Here is a 24124-nt window from a genome sequence, read left to right as displayed (position 1 = left end):
ATGATATTCGTTCATTTACTTATTTATTTATTTATCCATTTTGATTGGATATCAATTTTTTGAAATCATTGTGTTATGTGACTATATGGAGTAACTCTGATATTTAGTTCAATTTGTTTGGGATACAAATAAGGTCAAATAGAATGTCATGAACATAATAGCTATATTTGTTTGAGCTGATATAAAAAAGTAACACAGACTAGGTGGCTTAAACACAAAAATTTATTTTCTCATAGTTCTGGCGGCTAGAAGTCCAATCAAGGTGTTGGCAGAGTGAGTTTCTTCTGATGGCTTCTCTTCTTGGCTTGTCAATGGCCTATTCTTCATTTGCACATGGTCTTCCCTCTGTGCATATGTGTCGTAATTTTCTCTTTTCGTAAGAACACCAGTCATACTGCAGTAAAGCCCAATCTAAGGAACCATTTTTTCTCTTTAAGGATCCAATCTCCAATATAATCACATTCAGAGATATTGAAGATTAGGATTTCAACATAGGAAATTTGAAGAGACACAACTCAGCCCGTAAAGTGATTTAAAATCCAGGCTCAGAAGCCAGACTGAGCAAATTCCAGCTTTGCTCCTTATGAGATATGAGGCCTTGGCAAGCTGGTTCTCTACATGTCTTCTTGTTCTCATCTCCGAAACAGAAATTAAAAGATTAAAAGTTATTACATAAAAACGCAAGACTCTGGATGGTGACTACACAGTAAAAACTCAATGTACCTTACATATTATTATTTAATAATTCAAATAATGTGACTCTGAGTCTCCTCTCACCCCTGTGAGATTGCCCTTCTCTCCACCGAAGATCACTCCTCAATGGATAGATAGTCTCATTACGATACTTACTCATGTATTTCTGTTCTGATCAATTATTCTGCCTCCTTATTAGCATTGGGATTCATACACATCACCTTAAGACTGGAGAAATTACAACCAACATTAGAAGCTGTTTTAAATTAATAAGTCTTCCCACTATACCATCAAACTGGAGATTAGCTAATGATTTATGAGATACCCTTAAATAGGCATCTACTACCAAATCCAAATCATTGTCAGCTTACTTTCAGAGAATTGGTACCATTAACTGCTCAGTAGCTTTTATGTCAAGCATCTCTCAGAAAGAGAACTGAAACATCTGTACCGTCTCAAGAAAGAAAGCTAAGGCAAAAAGCTGTCCTCTGAGATCTGTTGTTTAACATACAGAGTTGTTACAGAAGTCATAATTTTAAGATATATAAAAAATTTAAAAATAATCTAATTAATCAGAGAAAATAAACAATAAAATGTGTAGAAAAAATAATAATAAAAGGAAATTAATGTATAGTACTTGGGACTTCAGGAGAAATCAATAGTCCTGAATAACTAAGAAAAGTTTTATTTCTATATTGATTTAGAATTTACTAGCAGCTAGATATTTCCCTAAATGTATTTATGTAATTTTAATTCTTTACAACTATAATATGAATTAAAATTGTTATATTCATTTTATAGATAATAAAAGAAAGTCACAGAGAGGTTAAGTAACTTTATCAAGGTCACATAGTTAGCAGTAGAGCAACAATATGAATCCAAGTCTATCTAATTCCAGTTTCCTAATTTTTTTTCTAAATTACCATTATGTTTCAGTTGCAGTACTTATGTAGTATGTTTATATTCAGTGTTAATTTTAAAAAAGAAAAATACTGTCTTTTTATATTTGGATATAAAATTATTGTTAAATAAAATATAATTATAATAATGTGTAGCTTTTTTAGTAATGTTTAAATGTTTTTCAAATTTTTGCACACACATTAAGTCATAGAAAATAGATGATAGATGATAGATAGATAGATAAGGTAGACAGATAGATAAGATAGATAGATAGGTGATAGATAGATATAGATATATATAAAGTTTAGTAGGAAGACATATTCCCTGATTTTAAAAATATAAAAAAATAATGTTTTGTAAAACAAGTAATTTTACCTACATGACTTCTTAGTGACAGAGTTAAATCTAGTCATAAAACCAAACGGAGACAAGTGCTTTTTTCTCTTTTTCTTTTTTTTACTTAATTGTCCCACATATAAATTATAGATCTGCTGATTTCTGGTTTTGTTTTTATTTTTTGCTTTTGGCCTTTGGGGGCCCAAAGTGTTAAAGTCACACATCACATTGATACACAAAAGACAGAAATGTTATCTACTGACAGTCCTATCAACTAATTTATAAGTCAGTACTCAAGACTAGTTTTATCTAGATCAAGAGCTACATAGAATTTGTTTTTCATTGTTGTTATTGTTGTTGTTGTTGTTGTTTGGCTAGAGTGACCTTTAGAAATATGTACTACTTAAGCAAAACTATTTTCAACCAGTCTAGCAATGATTCTGAAATCTTCATATCCTCACTCTGAATTGTTATTTTTTTAGACTCATGATATTATTCTACTGTAACTGGATATCCTGTATATAGCACTACAGTTTGGAATCATAGTGTTTGCTTCTTTTGCATTTTCCTACCTTTAAATTCTTTCATTTTTTTTGAAATTATGTATCTGACATTAAATCAAATCTTAGTCATTTAAAATGCACAAGAGTTTGGATTAACGAATAATTGGTTGGAACATAAAATTATCACACCTCTATTTTTATCATTAAAATTTCTACTAATAAATTTTCTTACAGTTTTGTTCACAGCAGAATGGAGTGAAGCCAGATTGCTTGACTTTGAATCTTTGCTGTCTTATTTCATCCATGCCTCTGTATCTTACAGAACATTGTATAACTTCTCTGTGTCTCAGTTGTTTACACTACAGGAGGCATCTTTATGTTAGTGTGTCATTTGGGAGCTGCATCTCTGAAGACTTAGCTTAATCATTGTTCACTCTATCCCAAACCACAGGTTTTTATAATTTGTTAATTGCTTAACATTAGGTTCTAATGAGTCGTCCTTCTTTCCCTTGTAATAAACCTTTCTTAATTACTTTAAAGAACATTTCCATTGTGTTTGGATATTTGTGTAAGAATGCTTATAACTTAAGAAATATAAGTTATAAGTAGAACCATCATTATAATATCATGCCTATGTCCAGAAGTTCAGGAATCTAATTATAACAGACTACAGACTGAAATCTCGGTTACCGCATGTGCAGTATACAGAGAGTTATATAACAGCTAAATGTCAATCAAAATGACATCATGTGCCAATTATCTAGGAATGCCCTTGTAACAACCCCCACTCCCCATCATGGCACTAATATAATATACACCTCCCCGATTCCATGAGGTTACAGCCTTTGCTGTAACCTGCCCCTTCCCTTGGAGGGTACTTTAATCATACCTTCTATTTCTGTGCAGTTATAGCCTGTTTAGGTGTGTCTCAGTTCTTCCTTAAAATGTACTTTTAATAAATCTTACCTTTTCCAAATCTTGCAGAGCTGTAATTCTTTGCTGCATCAGGGAAAAGAACCGAGGACTCTCAATATTACCAGGGTTACACCGGAGTTCAGATCACCCCAAACAGTAACAATAACTCAATTATATATAATTAACTATTCATCCTTATGGCCATCTCAAAGTCAGTGTAATGTAAATCAAAATATTTGCAGAACAGAACAGCAGAAATAAATTTCTGAAAGTGTTTCCTTAAATATTAGATCTTATGTTGGTTATATTATATGTATAACTTCTCTAGAACTTTTAGTTCTAGGTAAATTAGATGCTGAAATTAAATAAAATTGGCTTGATAATGTTAACACTTAAATATCAATTAAGTTTTCAGACTTCCTAAAACATACATTTCATATATTTAACTATGTATTCATGAATATGATTATCTAAATGGAGAAGTTCCTCTATTAATAGATATCTCTGCCTAGTTATAAAATATAGTCTATTGTTTTTAAAAAATCTTACAATTTTTATCTCTTATCTAAATAAAAAATATTATACATACTCTTAACATTCTGATGTTATTCAACATGTTTCAGTTAAATGCATACTCTGATAAAATAGTTACCTTGTGGTCTCTCTCTCCCCACCTTTTTCTCTCTAGTTTTAATTTTTTTTTCTCTTATGCTATCTCCTGCAATCTAGTTAGAAAACATACTATACCATTGTATTACTAAATGTGTAAAGAGTTTCATTTAATGAAACTTTTCTTGAACATTCACTATATGTCAGATGTAGGGAGGAAGCAAAAATCAGTCAAACATGTAAGAAAACCACACATATGTTATCATTTATGTCTAACATTCCTGTTTTAAATTGCAAATCATTGTCACTAGGTCTATAACAAAAGCTCATGCATCCACCTCTGGTGGCACTAAAAAAGACTGGAATAAACTTCACTTTGGGCAAAATCAGCAAGTAGTTGAGGTAAACCTACACAAAAAAGACACCTAATAGGCATTCTTAAAAAACATTTTAAGCCTAGTAAATGACATATACAGTTCAAACCTCTGCACACAGGTTTGAACTATGTGGATTAACTCACCCTCTGCCTTTTTTCAATTTAGTGGGCCCTTGGGTATCTGTATCTGCAGATTCAACAAGCCACAGATCGAAAACAGTATTTTTACATTCTCTACTGCTGTTTCTCAACGCTGGCTTCCCTATTGAGAATGGAAAATACTGGTTTCAATCTGCAGTTGATTGATTTGGTGGATGAGAAAAGCTGACTGTAGTGTCAAAAGTTATGCCCTGATTTTTGACTGGGCGGATTGGAAACTCCTGAACCCTATCGTTCAGGGGGTCAACTGTACAAAGATTAAAGTGCATGGAAAAGAGAGAGAGAAGAGAAAATTGACACTTCTCTAAGGCCTAATATGTGCAAGACATTACGCTAAGTGCTTCATATGGATTATTTTCTGACAGTAGAGAAGTAGTTGGAATTTTATTTTATAAGCATCATTCTTTTCTTCACTTTTTTCATATTTATTAACATATAATTGACATAAGTTTAAGATACACAAAATGTTGATTTGATAAACATATATTGCCATATGTATTAATCACTTCTTTATCTAGTAATATACAAAATTCACAAAGCTCCCTAAACTTTCCTTTGAGACAATAAATATGTTCCTGCTTCTGATGCCGTGAATATAAATAAGAATCATTCTTGATGTTCTAATGTAGAGGATAAGTATGGATCTAAAAAATTCAGCTAGAAGCTATCACATATTTCAGGGGAGAGGTGATAGCAGCTTGAATAAGGATGGCGAAAATGGAGACAGAAACAGGACTGATGTGGTATATATTTTGATATAAAATTGAAGAGACTTCATGATAGATTTATTGTAGTAAGAATTAAGAAAAGAGATAAATTGAAGCTGCCTCAGAGTATTTGCTTTAGTAATTGTGGGTATGAGGTTACTAATCATTGAGACGGGAAACACAAAAATAAATAAATAATTTAATCAGTGGAGAATGAAAAGGCAGAATAAGAAAATTAACTGTTCTATTTTGTACATATTAAGTTTGAGATCACTCTATGGTCATTCTCATAGAGATAAAGGAAGCTGTTAACAGTAGAGAGACTAGAGTGGTTTAGGAGAAGACTAAGGCTAGTTAGACCACTGAAGAAGGCAAAAATCAGAGAATGAAGTAGTACAAAGAAGAAAGTGTTTCACAAGAAAGAAGGTGCTCAGGAGTGTCATTTGATGTTGAATGAATAGGAACAACACTCATATTAGGAGCCCTAGCTATTTCTGTGCAAGTCTATCATTTCTGTGGAGTGGTTTTCCAGTTTCAGTCAGAGTAAGTGACATACAATCAAGATAACAGTTCCACAAGCAGTACACCAGGCAATGACTTCAAGTTCTGTACCTTTTCCCACACCCAGTCTCCATACCTTTTTAGCATTTTATTCTGGATTTTACCAATGTTAGATTTTTGGTGATGAGGTACAATGTTAAACGTGTTTGTGTTAGTCTTAACTTATTGTCAGGAAGCAATTTGCTCCTGTGGGTCTTCTGCCTTGTCACTGTAGAAATGAATAAGTGAACAAGTAAATAAGTGGAAGAATGAGTAAATAAGTAAATTCTGAGTAACTCATATGTGTCAGTTACTAAGCTAAGCTGCTTTCAATGTATAATCATTTAATGTTTAATATATTGCTATGAGTTTTTTTCATATTCTCGTTTTATGTGTAGGAAGAATGTAATACAGAGGGTAAAAGGCTCACATCCATATAAATAGTAGGTTGCAGAAGCAAAATTTAAGCTCAATTTTTCTAATTTGAAATGTTTAGTTTTTATTTCCCCAACACATCATAACTATCTTAACAGTAGTAAACCAAACCGCAAACTCATAAAAATTCTATTATTTCTTTAATAACTAAATTGAAAAATAAAAATTTTGACAATATAATAAGAAATTAAATTGAAACTATTGCTAAATAAAACAAGCATTCAACACATAGCTTCACCTTTTAAAAAAAACAATATTTGTCAACTGAGATGGGAAAAATATATGTAGAAAATTATTTCAAAATTTCCACAAGAGCATTAATGACACTGTAGGGAATACAATCCATTTTTGAAGAAAACTGTTTACAATCATTGTATTACTCTTTTACTAGTAACATTTTTATTGAATAATTAACTAATTATTCAATATTTAATAAAAAAATAATTTTGTGGAAAACTATGCTGGAGTAAATGCCTCAAAGAGTAGGTATTTATAAGCTGTTTTTTTAAGAATCCAAGAAGAAAATGGAGAGAAAAGATTGAGAACTTTAATGAGCATGGCAGCAATGTATTGGGATATTTCATAATACCTTTCAGCTTCATTAGAATTTATGAGGAAAAAAAATGCAAAAGTAGAGCTGTGAAAAATAAAGTTTTTGGTGTCACCACCTCCAGTACTCCCTAGTAGCTCCCTAAACAAGTGGATTTGTTTAGAATCGTGTGACCATAGAATGAATAAGTATTAACTTAGCATGCAGAATTTTAGGATATTTTACTGATAACTAAATCCCAGCACCATAAGATTAGTGATAAATTGTGTGATATCACAGTCAGATAAATAGATTATTTTCAAAATTAACATATACTATGTTCCATTTACATATATTTTCTAAACTCTTATAAATTTAGTTCCCTTCTATCACATAACAACCCATAGATCATAATAAATAATTAGGACCACTATTCAGAAAGGCAAAACAAGATGTTTTTCTTCAATGCACATCGTAGATATATATTTCCTTGGAAACACTTTATATATTGGGAAATGGGGCCAACTGCTATATGCTTCATAATATTCAGAAATGTGGCAAAATTGCATAAAACAACCCTTAGAGATTCAACTGCTCTACTCATCTCGTAATCAAGAACACAAATTAAGTCCATGCATACCCTCCCAATGTCAGGAGCTGCGTGACATATTCAGGCAGAAGAGTTTAACATTATGTAAGCTTCTTTGTCTTTTGGATTCTGACCTCCTAGGTTGCTGCACATGCCCAAAATAATTATGCCCTGAATCCTTCACAATTTTGAACATACACACACATGTACACATGCCAATCATGTGTTTAATTTGTTAATACTGAAATGAATATTAGTTGTCCTATCACAGCAATCTGTTTTTTACCTAGTAACAAGCATTCTCATTTTTCTCTCTCCTCTTCAACTGAGAAAAAAAAAAATCATTACCTAATTGTGTTCATATTGTTCAGTGATTACCTTTCTTTGAGTTTGGAAATATCCTGAGACTTCAATTTTCTTCTAATTATTTTTCAAATAAATTACTGCTTTTCATTAGAAAATGTGTAAAGTTAAATTTATCTACACCTAAATTCATACTTCTTGAATATCTAGTATTGGATAGTTTGAAGACCATACTTCAATTAACAAAAATAAGAAATGAAAAAGAGAAGAGTTTTGGAAAGGAGATTAATTATGCTTTGGATATGCTAAAGATTAAGTAGAAAAAGAATATGTAGTGGATATTGTCAGATCAGTGGTTAGAGATTTAGGGCTGAAAGTAGGGAGGTATTTAAAGGCTTTCAATACACATAAATGAGTTAAAAAGATGTATATAAGGTATTTGAAGGAAAATGAGCCATCAATGATATCTTAAAGGCTTTTTAGTACATGGACATTTAGAGAAGTAAACAGTAAAGAAGTTTTCAAGATGTTGTAAAGGAACCAAGAAGCTAAGGCTGGGCAGAAGTGCTAAGAAATATGGAGTAGTCCTCAGCTTCAAATACTAACATAGTACAAGAGAATATCGGTTATTAATCCATTCTTTTGACAAATTGGATAAAATCTATAGTAGAAGGTGTTTTGTAAGAAGCACTGTGACAGAGACTGGCGTCCTATTTTCCTAGAAGCACAGACAGTCAATTTCCTAATCTTCTTAGAATCAGTATCGTTTCACATGCCTAATTCTTTATAATACAGCAAAAGTTATAAGGCCAGCACAATTAAAAGCTGGTATACTGAATTTACACACTGCCTATGCCCTCCCTTCTACCCAAACTCAGTTGGTTGATATCAGGGCAGCATTTAAAACATCGGGAGGGGGAGAAACACAGCATAGAATAAGCCTGAACCCTTGAATTAACACTCAGACCTACTTCAGAGAACAACAAAACCAGGAATGTCAACCCACATTTGTTTGTTTATATATGAGAAAAAAAATGGCTACATCCCTGAGATTCAGAGATTTATTTGTTACTATAGCATAGGAAAGCATAACCTGGATAGATTTTAATACTGAGAAAAACTCTTTATATCTGGAAAGTATGGGATAAAAAATCATTGAGAGAACAATTACCGTAAATATAACAGGGTTTAGATTGCAAAGGTCTAAGTTTTATGTCTTTTATAAAGGTGAGTTAAGAAAATAGAGGTGATTAAGTAGAAAATGTTATTTTAAAATCTGATTGTGAAAGAAAGAGGAGAGATAATTTGGAAACAGTGGTAAGCAAAGAAATTCAAAAGAAATGGCAGCAGCCTAGATATGCTGGATGTAATGTAATAGTCTTTATAATTGAGAACAATGCAATACCATAAAGCTAGGTATTATTCTATGGCTCTTTGCCGAATACATGAAAATAAATAAAATCAGTAAAAGGAAATTCATTTGTTTGGAGAACTGTGATTCAAGTGACAAAACAATTAAGAAAATAAAAGAGTGAGCTGGAGTTCAAAAAAGTGATAAAGATAAGGAATGCCATTAAATTAAAAAAAAAAAAGTTGTTGGTACACGTTTTCAGAATAAGGGTCTAGGCTAAAAGCAGCAATGGGGAGCAAAGAGCATGTTGGACCTTCCTCTCAGTACTGTGAACAGAAAAAAAAAAAAGAGAGAGAGAAAAACTAAATTGTTTCAGAGTAGATCCCAAGGATAAAGAATGTTATCAGGATATGGCAGGTTTTGACACATGTGAAAAGAAGAAAAGAGCTTTTATGTAAAAGATCAAATATCCTAGAAAGACGAGTTTACAGTAGACTTTCAAAAAGCACAGTGGAAGTTGCCAAATTTCAAGCTGAGTTGGACTGCGTTGATAATACTGAAGAACATAATGCATGATTTGTAAAAATGATGTCTTGCTGTGACCTTTCCCTTACTCTTCCTTCTTTTCTGGTGCCATTGCCTTCTGTTTACTCTGTCCTGTCTGAATTACTATAGAGAAAAGGAAAACAAAAAAGACTGATGTTAACCTTGTTTTTTAATACATTATACAGCATTATTTTTGAGAAAGTGAGTTGATATCTTTTCCTCAGTTTCTTTTTTTTGAAAAATTTATCACTTTACTGATTATCACCTAGCACTACTGCAAAATCTAAAAGCAAAGACAAACAAACAGAGACCCATGGACATGAACAATGGACTAGTGGTTACCAGAAAGGAGCGAGGAGAAGGGAGGATAAAAAAATAAAATGTTAAAAAATAATAATAAAAATAAATAAATAAAAAGCAATTAAAAATTTAAAAAATTTTCTTACTGAATTACTTGCTGAATTATTTACTGAACTAAAAATCCAAGATCAAAAAAGAACTTAATATATACTGAAAGATTTATTTTTAAAAGTAGAACATCTTCTCAAACAAACATAGGCTTAAACAATATAAGTGTCATGATCCATAAATCTGCTAAGGAAAAAAACAGAATTTAACTTTCTTCCCATGGAAATTTTTGCCAATACATAGAGGCATAACTGTGATTACACCATAGGAGAGAGTTTGCTCCAGGAGTGTAAGGATAAAGCCAAATCCCCATATCTGTTGAATTCATTACCCTATTATGTGTCCCAAGATAACTTTTCTGCACTCATGCATCGGGGCACAACAGGGAAAATTAAACCTAATACTCGAGAAGTAAGACTAAATTTACAAACCTGAAATTATTTTATAAAGCCAAAATCAATACTCTTCTCAGAAAACCTCATGAATGAATACTAGTTAAACTTCTAAGTTACTACTGTTTGATGGAGAGAAAAATGAGCTGTTTTAAAATTATTTGCCTAGAGTTTCAAAGGAGATAGAAAAATCTACTATGGGATGACACTGAGCAAGTAGTCCAAAAAAAGTGTAGAGTGATTAAGATTACTATCAACAGTGATAAGTTATTAGTATGTACTCTTCATATAATATGATGAAAATGATACCTATGCTGTTGCTTACCTCTCTGAAACACAATCCCAATCTAATCATGCTAAATGCATCAAACAAATCTCAACTGAGGGACATTCTACAGAATATCTGATTAATATTTTTCAGAAATGTCAAAGTCATCAAAAATAAGAATAGTCTGAGAAATTGTCACGGCTAGGACTAACCTAATGAGAATGTAGTATCCTAAACAGAATCTTGAAAAGGATCCCAGAACAGAAAATGGACACTAGGTAAAAATCAAGAGAATTTGAATGAAGTACAGATGTTAGTTTATGCTAATATATGCTAGTATTTATTAATTGCAACAAAATGTGCCATACTAATGAAAGATGTAATAAGAGAAATTAAGTGCAGAACATATAGACCCACTGTATAATTGTCTCAATTTTTCTGTAAATATAAACCTGTTTTTAAAATATAGTACTTTAAAAAAGTGCATATAACATATAGGTAGAGTTTAAAGAATAAGCATAAACATAACACCTGTGTACCTACTGCCTAACGACATAGAAAATACAACTAACTTTGAAATATCCGAAGTGTTCTTCTCCACTTGCTTTTCTTTACTCTCTTCATTCTCTAGCTTGTCTTTATGATTTATAGCATATTATCTAAAAATACATAGTTTAGTTTTGCCCTTTTTAAACTTTATATGAATGGCATTATTTTGCTTTTAATTGTTTAAGGTTAGGCTTTGAAAGTATTCATGTTGGCACAACTAGCTGTAGCTTATTTCTTTTCCTTCTGTAAAACAAGGTCTCTTCTCTGCTTCAAAGTTTTTTGTCATTTTTGAAAATTACTTTTTTTCTAAGAAAAGCCTTTATGTTTTCCAGTAGAAGTTTTATTTTATTTTTTCATTTTTTACATATATTTATTTGCTCTACCTTGAATCAATGTTGTTTATGAGATAGGGCATACCATTTTATTGTAAATATATGTATAATTAAATCTCTCAACACTATATATTTGTTAGAAGTCTTTCATCACTGATAAACAATGCTGCCCTGATGATATATAAAATCTCCACGTAGGCATAGGTTTATTTCTTAGCTTTCTATTTAGTTCCATTTGCCAATTTCTATACTCCAATATCACTAAAACACTGTGTTAATTTGAGACAATGAAGACCCCTTTTTCAGAGATTATAAAATCATAATTAAAAAGATACAGTAAAATATGAATTTCATGATTATAGATGCCATAATAGGCACCTAATTAAATATTTTAAGGTTCTCATATTCACTGTGGCTTTTGTTCTATGATATTTAAAAGGCACAACTGAGTCAATAATAGGAGAAAATAATTCTGAAAAAGTTCTGGTTGGGAGAGGTTTAGAATTTTTAGTGTCAAATATGATTATTCACATATGTTAATAATGATAAGTTATTAATAATTTATATAATATAAACTTATAATTTATAATTGTTTTAATAATTATTTACTCATTCACTTTTAAGAGCTCTATATCCATTACTTTCAACTTTCCAGTCTTCAAAAATAACATATCTATCCCTGACTCCGGGCTTTTGTACTTGCTATTTTTACTATCTCAGGTGTTTCTCACTGGGTCTTTGCATGGTTAATTAATTTTCTCAGGGACGCCTCTCCCTACAATCATTCTAGCTAACTATCTTTGGTGCAGGTAATGTATGAGAAGTGATCTTAAGGTGCAAGAGTAATGGAGCACGAAGAGTGAGAGATGAAAGGGAAGGAAGCTAATTAAAAGTACATTATGTAGATTATCACTATTGGAAACAGATTTAACCTGCTCTGACTCTCCCCTCCGAGAAAATATATAGAGTTTGCTTTAGAATTGTCCCATCAAAGGAAAAGGAGGAAGCTGTGGCACTGATCCATTGATTCTATTTCTTATCTTTTTCTTGTACTTCTGACTTACCTGTACTCAATGAAGTTCATTGGCTTCTAAAGAAGTCTCAGGAGAACAGAGAGATAGGTAGATTAGATGAGAAGCTAACAGCACACAAGGGCTCAATCCATCAAAGCTGCACCAGCAGAGAGGACTGGTGCAGGGGGTAAATGCACCTGCTATGTGAAAATAGTCAAACCATCCAATCAATCAATTGCTTTTCACTTATCATGTTTTATTTCTTTTACAGTTCTTACCATTTTCTGAGATTATTTATTTTCCATTAACAATCTAGATTCTCCAGTTCAAAGGCAAGTTTGATGAAAACCAGACATCATTCTATCTTGCTGATCACACTATGCCTATCATCTAGAACAGTGTTTAACACATAGGAGATACTCAATATGCATTCGTTGAAACATTTAATTAATGAATATTCATAAAAGAAAAAATGTGAAGGAAAGCTCCAGGCAAAATTCTAACAAACTTAACACCATGCATATTGCCTAAATCATAATCCAAATACCTTAGTCTGACAACCAAGCCTCCACAACAGCACATCAAAATGTTTTTCCAATCTAATGAAGGCCTGTATACTTTAGTCTTTCAAACTAGTCAATATTATTTAATAATTTCCTTTTTTCAAGAATTTGCTAATTCTTTGCTATTACTTCACACGTTTTTTTCCTCTTTAAAAAGTTACCAATTCTTAAGTATCCATCTCAAGTACACTTCCTGTGTAAAGGCAATCTTGCTGACTAATGTTACTCTTTCATTCCCTTGAGTTTTCGTAACATAGTCAACTCGTTATTTTCCTTTCCCATTCCGCCTTACTTTAAATTTATGTCTATATCAGATGGAGCTTTGAAAACAGGAACAAAGCCATACCACTTAAATTCTTTCTGAAAGAAAATGAGTAAAAAGTAATTGTTATTTACTTTTGTATCTCATTTCTATATGCCTAACCTAATGAAGGATCTCAGTGTATGTTAGTTGTTTAAATGGTTTAAGTCTAGATATTTGAAATTCCAAGAGAACAGCAGAGTGTGCATAGCCAAAGGTTACAAATGATAACCAAAGCTGTTGGCAGATTTTCAGAGTAAATTATCCATCAATATCTTTCTATTGTGCATATCTCATTTCCATTTTGACTTTTCTCTTTCCCTGTTGTTTACTTTTCCAACCACATCAGATGCCACAGTCTTGGAATGGGGTTGATGTTCTCTATTTGAATAATTTAATCAGCACCTTAAAGAATAGAATGACATTTGTTCCACTGGAGTTGGGAGCTTTTGAGTAGGTAAATGGTTAATGGCATGTCTAAATGACCGTTGTTATTTTGTGGTCTTTTTCTTTTCCAAAATTGAGATAGCTGTCTCACTCAGTTTTAGCTCATCTGGTTTGCAATTTGTAGTTAATTTATTAGTGAAGGATTTAGTTGTAAGGAAATTAAGTGTTGAATATTCAGTTTGGGAGTGGTCTGATAGAGCTGGTCTATTGTGGTTACTTCTTAATAGAGATATTAGACTTGATAGACTTTCCTCCAGCTATCTGCGTTATCACACAGAAATATATTTTATTAGTACTTTAAAGTTTTTACATTTTTCTCGTCGAGTTTGGAAAGTGGAACATCCTAACACTAATGAAAAATTGAAATTATATGATTTTAGAAATATTACCAACTTGTCTTGCTCCATAGGTACAGTTTCATCCACTTTCAAATAATCTTTTGAAAATTAAGTTTATTAAGTCATTTTGCTTAATAAAGTTTGATTTTTTTTAAAGCATTTAAATATGAACCATTATCAATAGGGACTTTCTGATAGCTGAAAACAGAAGTAACTACCTAGGTCTCTGCCTCTATTTTTTCCAAAAATAGAGAACAACAAGGAGAAAAATATATATAACACTACAGAAAAACTCAGTGTAGCTTCAAGACAAAAACTGCCTAAACACCAGATTATCTGAGAATAAAACTACGAAAACATCAAGTGATTGAGTATGATCTCTAATGCTCCCACCCACACCAGTCTGAGGCCAGCAATGGCAGATTGAGAAAAATGCAGGAAATGGAGAAGAGAGTAATCAACAGTGCCTGTGTCTGATCCAAAACCATTGTCAGAAAGACTAATTCGCCAAGTACAAAATACTAAAAAAAGTGTCAGAGAAGATAAAAGAATTAATAACAGGGATGCAATTAATAGTATATAACACTCAAATGAAACCTTGCAGCTTCTGGAGCAGAAAAAAAATATTGAAAAGGAGAATTAGAAGCACTTTTTAGCAATGAATGGTTAAAGAAAAAGAGAAACAGCATTTGAAAATTTATGGTTATGAAACACAAAAAAGAACTAAAATTTTAAGAGATACAACTTCTTCATCCACCATAAAAGCTGAAAAACAAAATACACTAAAGTATCTTGATTTTATTATATTTACAGAGAAAAGTCATGATATAGAAATTTTTAAACATCCCCATAAGACAAAAATTATCAGGAAATATTTAATAGAGTTATCAGAGAATAAAATTCAACATATATCAACTGAGAGAAGGTCACCCTAGAATAGAAGAACCATAAAGCAGCAGAAGCTTGTAAAAAATATTCCAAAGAGACATAAATATACTAAAAGAAATATATAAACATACAGACAACCGTTCAAAATCTGAAATTAAAATATTAAGGAAAAATGGTCAAAAGGTGATAATAAATGAAATTAGTAGTGATTAAATACAGGAAAGAATGGGAAGAAAATAACAGAATTATCTTAGAAATGAAGAAAATATTGCAATGTCCCTAAAAGAGAATAGACTGAAGTGAAAATTTAATGAGTCATTGACAAAAGGTATAAAACAACCAAGTCAATAAAAATAAAATAAGCTAAAAGGGTTAGAAAGAAAGTAATGAAAATAGTCAAAGAAAATTTAACATTTGTTCTATTGGAGACCGCAAAGGAGGAGGAAGGAGCAAAAGGAAAGAAATGAATATTTAAAACTTGAATTCAATAAAACTTTCCAGAATTAACAAGCTTTTTAAAAATGTATTTCAAAGGTCCATCAGGTTCTTGGAAAAATACACCCAAGACAAACTATTCAGAGACATATCCTAGTAAAATTACTGGATTCTAAAAAATATAATCCATGATATTTCCAGGTATAAAAAGTAAATAACTTTAAAAAGCATAAGAAAGGTAACTTAAAATAGCAAAGATTAATGAAAAACAACATGCATAGGAAGGCAGCAGTTGGGCAGTGTTTTTTATTTTTTTCACCTCAGCGAAATATGATCAAAACCAAGTATTTTATATATAACAAGTTATCCTTTAAATATCAAGGTTATTGAGGGGAAAAATCAGGTTTCAAAATACATAAGAAATTCTGCATTGTCACATTCACTTCAAAGTATCCACTAAAAGATGAACTTGTCCACTCAAAGGTGACTGAGAAAAATATATATATTCACATAACAAGGAAGGGATGAAGGTGGAATTTATTTTGCTGACCAACCCTGGAGAATTTTAGCAATAAATTAAATAATGATAATAGTAACTTATAACCCATAAAATAAACAAAATATCCATTATTCTGCACTGATATACATAATAGAATAAATATATAAATGTATAGATATAAGAATAAATAACTAAGTATAAACAATTATTCTTTATAGTAGTCTTCTAATTCATAAATGTAGAAGAATTGATGGAAATAGAAAACTACCATTAGATAGTCACTCCAGTAATAATTTTCCAGGCAAAAATCATGCATACAACCTATGATTAGTGAGTTAAGATAAGATAAAAATAGGATATTTGCATAGTCTTTAAAATATCTCTCTATGAAATATTTATTAAACACAAAGGAAAAATAATAGTAATTTTATAGTGGAGAATCCAGGTGGACATCACCTAAAACAAGAGATCAGTGTTAACATCCCATATCATTGGACCCAGCATCATCATGTATCTCTTGAAAGAGGGCACTGAAAAAAACACCGTACACCTTTTTGGTATTCGTTCTAAAAATGAATAGCATCAACTTAATAGTTTGGTAATGCAATTATGAAATTTTGCTTAGTACTTTCAAAAATGTTAACTAAAATGAATAAAAGTCTATGCTCTATCAAGAAGTTTGGAGGTGTTCACCTAATTTGTTTAGCAATCTACCATTAATTAAGAAATTAAAATATGTCAAGATAACTGTTATATCTATACCAAAAAACCTTAAAAGACAGTAATAATGAACTAGATGATTATAGGAGACATTAAAAAGTTTTGATATATTCCTGGATATCTAGAAAGCTACATATATGTGGAAGGCTATATAAATTTCTGGGATAGGAAAATGCCATAGTAATTCACCTCTAGGTGACCTTGAGGCCATACCAAGGCAGGAAATGAAAGCTTTCTTTATTTGTAAACTACCTATTTTCTTTCTTTATAAACTACCTGAAGTTCAAATGTGTGCCTTTACACAGAGATCTTCTTGGTATAAGATGGAAAGCAAGGTTTTTAAGGAAATTTTCTGACCATTTAATAGCTGACCACTAAATCATAGTGATCCAGGTAATTCTAGAAAGCCGGGCTTAAAAATAAAATAACACAAATATAAATAAAAAGCTAGTAAAGAACTAAGTGGTTGTTATACTACAGAGGATACAGAATATACAGAATTCATTCAGAAGAATGGCTAAACAAATAGAAGCAACAAGAAAAATACAACAAAGATAAACAATGAGGGAAGATTTATCTAAGAATAAATCTTAGAGAAAGATATCTGATACTAGAGGTGTTCAAACATACTATCAAAAATGTACAATTTTCAATTAAAAAAAGAGATCCAAAGAAAAAAGAAAGTTTGCTACATATACAGAAAAAAAAAAAAAAATAGCCAATAGAAAATGTCCTCCCAAGAATCCCAGATCTAAAAGTCTATCAACTATATTTTTTCAATGAGAAAATTTATGGTATATCAATTATACTTGAATAATGCTATTAAGAATATAGTATAACACATAAATTCAGATGTCAACATTAGACATATTTTGTGCTACCATGATTGTATAGAATCACAACCATGCCTAAACTGAGGATAATAAATTATATATAACATTCAATGGCATACATCACAAAGAATATAGGAATTTGCAAAGGTTTATGGGTGTTTTAAAAACCGTAAAGCAATGTACACTAGCCCTTTGTCTGGTACCATTTAGGTGAACATTTCTGTTGATGCCACTTTTTTGCTTAGTGATTTTCTTAGAAAACTAAATTAGAACAATTAAACACTGTATATGTGTTTCTAGTCTTTAATACACAGATTAGTTATTCATTTTATGTCTTTAATTTCATTGTACATAATTTGTTATATACATAAATGTGGAAAGTTAACACAGTTTTGAAAGTGTGCATTTTAGTTCATGGTGGAAGGTGAAATATTTTTAAAGGAACATATCAATCTTAAAATGTGCTACACTGTAAAATAGTCTGAGTACAATTGTATCTCAGCAGGATTACCAAACTTAAAGCTTGCGGACTTATATTTTCCTCTGGTAAAAAAATATCATTCAATGAGTTAGCAAAATTTAAGAGGAGAACAATAAGAGATAATGCAACATGTTGTACATTGTGAGAAAATTCACAGTTCTTTTTTTCACCTGTGCCATTGTAGTCTGTGATTAGTGTATCTATCAAACTAATCAGAAACATTTATTCAAAAGGCAATGCTGTTGAATGAGGTAAACGTATGCCGACCTGTAGAGATAAAATCATACTACATCCAGATAATGTGTGAGATAATGGATAGTTATTATTCAGGAGCCATTTGGACAAAGATATAAGTTCTTTAAAAAAAAAGTCATAAAGTTTACTTCTAAACTGTAAAATAAAAATTGAAGCCTGATCCTTGCATTTGAAAATATCAGAAGTTATATAAGGCACCTAAAAGTGAGATAAAATACCACAAGTCTTCAGAAATACTGAGTAACTATTTGGAAAATGGGGGCAGCAGCTTGCAAGATATCATTTTAATGGGTTTATAAAAGCTCATGTGTCTAAGGGACTTTTCTTTGCTCAAGAAAATGTCACAGAGATATATGTTTCAGACAGTGTTTATGAACAGTAGAGTTATTCATAGTTTTCGTTATGCAATTACTGTGGTCTGTGTGTCAAACAGCCTGCATGTATTTATGATGGTTTCCTGCCATATGAAGTCAGGCTGATTTAATATATATGAACTTGTGTTACTCATACAGCTCTCACACATCAACTCACTTAACAGAATTCTTAATGTAAAAGAATATTTATGCAGTTATTCAATTAAAGTTTGTAAGAAAAGAAATGTAGATACTTTTAAGTCAACCATGGATTGAAGGTTAAGTGCATAGCTGTAATTCACTTATTAAACTCCTCTCTGCTTGCCCTCTTGACAGAATCAAGAAATTATGGGAATTTAAAAAAAATAACAAATGTTTATTTAACTGGAAATGTGTTGATAATTCACCTTTATTAGATAAAATAGAAAATAAGAGACAGAGATACAGAGAATAAGAGAAAACAGTTTAGTAGCTTTATGGCTTGAAAGGTTTCCAAGGTATTATTTAAAGGACTTAACCTCCCTGACTTTTATAAGGAAGAGATTTAAACCAATAACCTTTTGTTAAGACCTATAGAATTTTAGGCAAATTCAATTTTGATATATCTTTCTAACATTTATTAAATGTATAAAAATTTAACATTTATTAAATTTATTTAAATTCCTTGTTCTCATTTTTGCCATTAATAACATTGTGGTGATAATGCCCTACCTGACATCATCGTTGGGTAGGTTAATAAAGATTTGTAAAGTCATTGTAACAATACCTGACACATAGTAAATTTCCTATAATTGATTGCTATGATTGTTATTGATAGGTTCGTGAAATATTAAAATGAGTGAGGTTTGCCTTAGTGCCCTCTGATCTGCCCTTTTATGTCTTTTCCTGTCCATTCCCGGCTCCTCAATCTTTTCTTCTTGATAACGTCATATTCATTTCAAGGATATTGATCTCATTACCCTGTAGACAATAAAATATTCCTCTATCCAAAAAATAAATTAAGAAAGCAATCCCATTTACAATAGCATTAAAAAGAATAAACTACTTAGTAACAAATTTACCCATGGATGCAAAAGATCTGTACACTGAAAACTATAAAACTTTGAGGAATGAAATTGAAGAAGACACAAATAAATAAAAAGATATCTTGAGTTTATGAATTGAAAGAATTAATATTGTTAAAGTATCCTTACTACCTAAAGCGACCTACAGATTCAATGCATTCTCTGTCGAAATATGCCATTTTCAAAGAGGTAAAATAAAAATTTCTAAAATTATTCTAAATAAGTGAATCAAAGAAAGATAAATACTTCATGATTCCACTTATATGAAGTATCTGAAATAGTCAAACTCATAGAAGCAAATAATAGAATTCTGGTTGCCAGGGACAGGAGATGGAAAAAATGAGAGTTGCTAATCAATGTGAATGAAATTTCAGTTACACAAGTGAGATCTATTACACAACATTGTGCCTATAGATAACAATATTATATTATACATTTAGAAAATATGTTAAAATGGTAAAGTTCATATTGTGTTCTCATTAAAAATAATAAAATAAATAGCACTTAAAAAATTTTTAAATGTTCGGAAAAAATTACTAATGGCAATAAAGAATTGCATATGGACCTGGGTGAACAGTGATTTAGAGCCTTAAGACTAGGCATGCCACTAAAATACTAGCATTAACTAACTCTTAATGTTTAGCAAGTCATTTAACTATCTAACTCCAATTTCTTCACCTATAACTAGGATAGAGAAAGTAGATTATCTAAGGCCTATTTTGTTATAAAGTTGAGAGTTTATAGCTGTTTTTGTAAATATAAGTACAACACAAGAATCAGAACATTTCATAAAGAGAATATGTTTCTGTTATGATTAATGTTGACATATTTAATATTATTACAAAATATTTTTTCTTTGTAGAAGGACAGTTGTATATCAGGATAGCTAACAATCTATGGCATTATTTTAAAGCCAAATGAGACACATTTTCTGTGATAGAGACCCTGTAAAACATTAGTAAGAAAAAATGTGATATTTCAGTCAGCAGAGGGAATGCTGAGTGTTTAGCAAACAGAGAGTCCTCTATCTGATCCCAGAAAAATTATAGGATAAACAAATATGGGTAGACAATAAGTAGCAGTTATTACTAATCCTGTTAAAAACCTGACTTCTCTGCTTTAGTTTATGTAAATTTCAGTGATTTATGCCATTGCAATATCTTACCTATAAAATAGATTGGTGAACCAGTAAGTCTTCTTTGTGTTATTTTTTAGTAACAAATAACCTCATATTTTCAGTGTCTTACTAAACACCAAAGTCTGTTTGTCACCCATATGGATGAATTGCAGATCTGATCTGCCAGTCAAGCAACCTTGACACTATACATGCTGATCTTGTAGCACAGGAATAATGCAAGGCAGATGATAAAAAGACAGTGACTCTTAATGCTCCTACTTGGATGTTGTATATGTCATATGTGCTCATGGACTATTGGTCAAAGTAAATCATGAGGTTAAGTCCAACATCATTTGGGCAAAAGAGGTATAATATTTCCTTAAGAGGCTCTATAAAAGACATGGCAATGGGTGGGTATGATACTTTCAAATAAAGGAAGATAATAATATTAATATAATTAACCAATAATAACAATCTACCATGGGTATTTTTTCCAACGTAATCAATATTCTTAAAGAAGCACAATTTCATATATTATTTCAGAGAGATGTATTTTCGTTAATTCACTTAAAGGGTTTCTACTTATAATACCTACTTAATTTAGAATTGTGTATATGATGCCAATTTAATATTGATTCAGATAGTTCATGAAAAATTGTGGTTCTATATTTAAAATATTTATATTTTAGGGCACTCCTTACACACATTTGTTGTAATGAAAGAAATTTATTTATCCAAAATCTGATGGTTTACTTTGAATTTTATACTTTTTAAATTCTTTAAATGAAAGAGGTAGTGTTTCTTCTTGAAGGTGGGGAGTGGGGATTAGAATCAAAGGAGAATTTTATTTAATCTTTGTCTCATGTGATATCAAGAATAAAGTCTAAGCATTTGGAAGCATTGAGAAGATAAACTATGTTCTGAAATGTATGCAATGAATATAAAATTGATACATCTCATTTGCATGGAAATTATTTTAATAATAATCAAATAATTAGTGAATTTAGTTGATGTGTGTTTTTCTCTCCTAAGGCAAGCTTACAGCATATACCTAGACTTGTAAATATAAGCCTTAATGTGTAAATTTCTAAGCAGAGTACAATAAGGGAGATGAATAGAATCCATTAATGTTAGTGGAAGCCATAGTTAAATCCTGTTTTCATTTGCCTGTAAAATGAAGCCCTAAGCAAATTTTGCAAATAGCAAGAGAAAAGCCAGTTGTCACGAACCCATTGCTCTTAGTGTAAAAGCACTAATTAATTACACCGACTCTTTCTCTCATTAAGTCATTTTCTAAATAGTTTCTAAGTCACAATGAAAATCTAGTTTTTGGTTATTCTCTTTACTCTCTTTTTTGATAATTCTTTAAAATTATACAATGTATCAAATATTTTTCAAAATAATTCTTCTAAATTTATGACAGTTTTATTACTTGATAGTTTTTATTTCATAAGACAAAAATAAGCTGACTGAATGTGGAGAAAATTTACAACTGAGTTGTAAATCCTAAGAGAATGTTGATTAAATCGAGTCATTTAATAGCTCTAGAACAGACATCGGCAAACTCGGGCCTAAAATATTTTTTAAAGAATGCTTCATTTGTTTATATATTATCTATAGCTGCTACTTTCATACTAAAATAGCATAGTTGAAAGTACAAAAAAGGAAGAAAAGAGAAAAAGAGAAAAGAAAAGAAAAAGAAAAGAGGCCAAAGTTTCCTTTTTTTCATAGAACAAAGAAATCTGGCCAAGCTGCTAGAGCTGAATGATACAGCAATTTTATACTCAGGAGTCATTTTCACTTTTTCCAGATTTCTACCATCCCATAAAATTGGAACTTCTGCCATTTTAATGTGAAGAAGTTTCTACTCTTCCATTCATTGTCATTTGCTTATCCCAATAAGAGGCACATGGTTTGTCAGCCATTCCTCTGTCCACATTTCTCTTTGTTACAATCACAAATATCTTGGTTTCTTTGAATTGTGAGGGCACACAGAGTCTGAGATAAGATAGACTCTTCCATGTGACTGGTTCGATAAATGTCTGCTATGAAGAACCAAATCTTCCCACATGTAAGTTCAAAGGTTAATTTGGGAGGAAAATAGTATTAAACTTAATTCTGACCTTCAGTCAAAACCAACTTTTTCAATTCAGCTCTACTAGTAATATTTAAAATAACTGGTTTTATTCCTATTGAGTCTTATTCAAATTACTCAGTTGATAAAAATTTGGAGAGAAGAGAGGAATAAACAAACATCATTCTCTAACTTCTACACTAACATTTTATCTCCAACACTCCTGGTGCTTAGCAGGAATCTCCCCCGTGTCCTATGCTTGACAAGGAAGAATTTTACTATCAAATGACCAATGCTTGCTAAACACAGTTTGTAAGTGAACAAAAATTTGTAAATAAAGATATTTCTTTCCATATAGTACATACTGGCCAGCCCAGGAAATAGGAACTTTTTTTTTTTTTAGAAGCATTGAGAAGAGAGCTACAACTCTCTATTCTATCGCTCTAGGCCAGAGGACTACTTTGCTTGGTCAGAAAAGGAAAAAGGTCATTAAGAATGTGTGGGCTAAGCCCTTCTTGTTCCTCTCCTTTCGATTTGCTTTTCTGTATGTAGAAAAGATTTTTATCTTACTCTCACTTTATGAGTTATACGAACTTGGGTCAGGTCCCAGACCAGGCCTAGATCCCTTTAGACTCTTTTGGCTCCAGAGAACTGTCATGGACAAGTGAGAAGAAGGTCAAGATTCTTTTTGTAGCTGCATTAGAAACCCATTCTCTTCACTAATGAATTCTACAGTTTATATGTAAAGGATGAGAAAACAGACCAATGCAGTTGTAGAGGGTCCTATGATTAGAAAGACCCAGTGATTGGTTTATATTTTGCTTTTACCATCTTGAATTTCTTAATTTTCAAAAAATAAGACATCCTAAATTTTCATGTTGTACAGAGCCCCACAAATTATGTAGATAGTTATCCTGGGGAGAGGTATTAGAATTCACATTCTTTGTCAAGTTCAACGAGAAATAAAGGTCATTTTGATTTCTCTGTTTTTCCCATGTATATTTCCCAATTACTCCATTACTTAGTTGGAAAAGACTAGTGTTTTTTCCCTATAGGAAGTTATCCAGAAATCTTACATTATGCAGTTTGCTTAAGGAGAATATCAAGTGTCTGTCCATGAATAGTTTTCTATGGACTCAATCTTGCATAATCACATGTCTTTAGAAATAAAACCCCAGCACTGCTCTATAAGGTAATTTAAGGACTGTTCTTCTATTTCGTTACTGTGCCACATCATGAGTTGTCTTCGACCCAATGGTTGAAGCTGGTATACTGCCATATACACATTTCTACCCATGGGATA

The sequence above is a fragment of the Pteropus alecto genome, unplaced genomic scaffold, assembly GCF_000325575.1.
Source record: "Pteropus alecto unplaced genomic scaffold, ASM32557v1 scaffold155, whole genome shotgun sequence".
NCBI lineage: Eukaryota > Metazoa > Chordata > Mammalia > Chiroptera > Pteropodidae > Pteropus > Pteropus alecto.
This window is presented reverse-complemented; position numbering follows the sequence as displayed.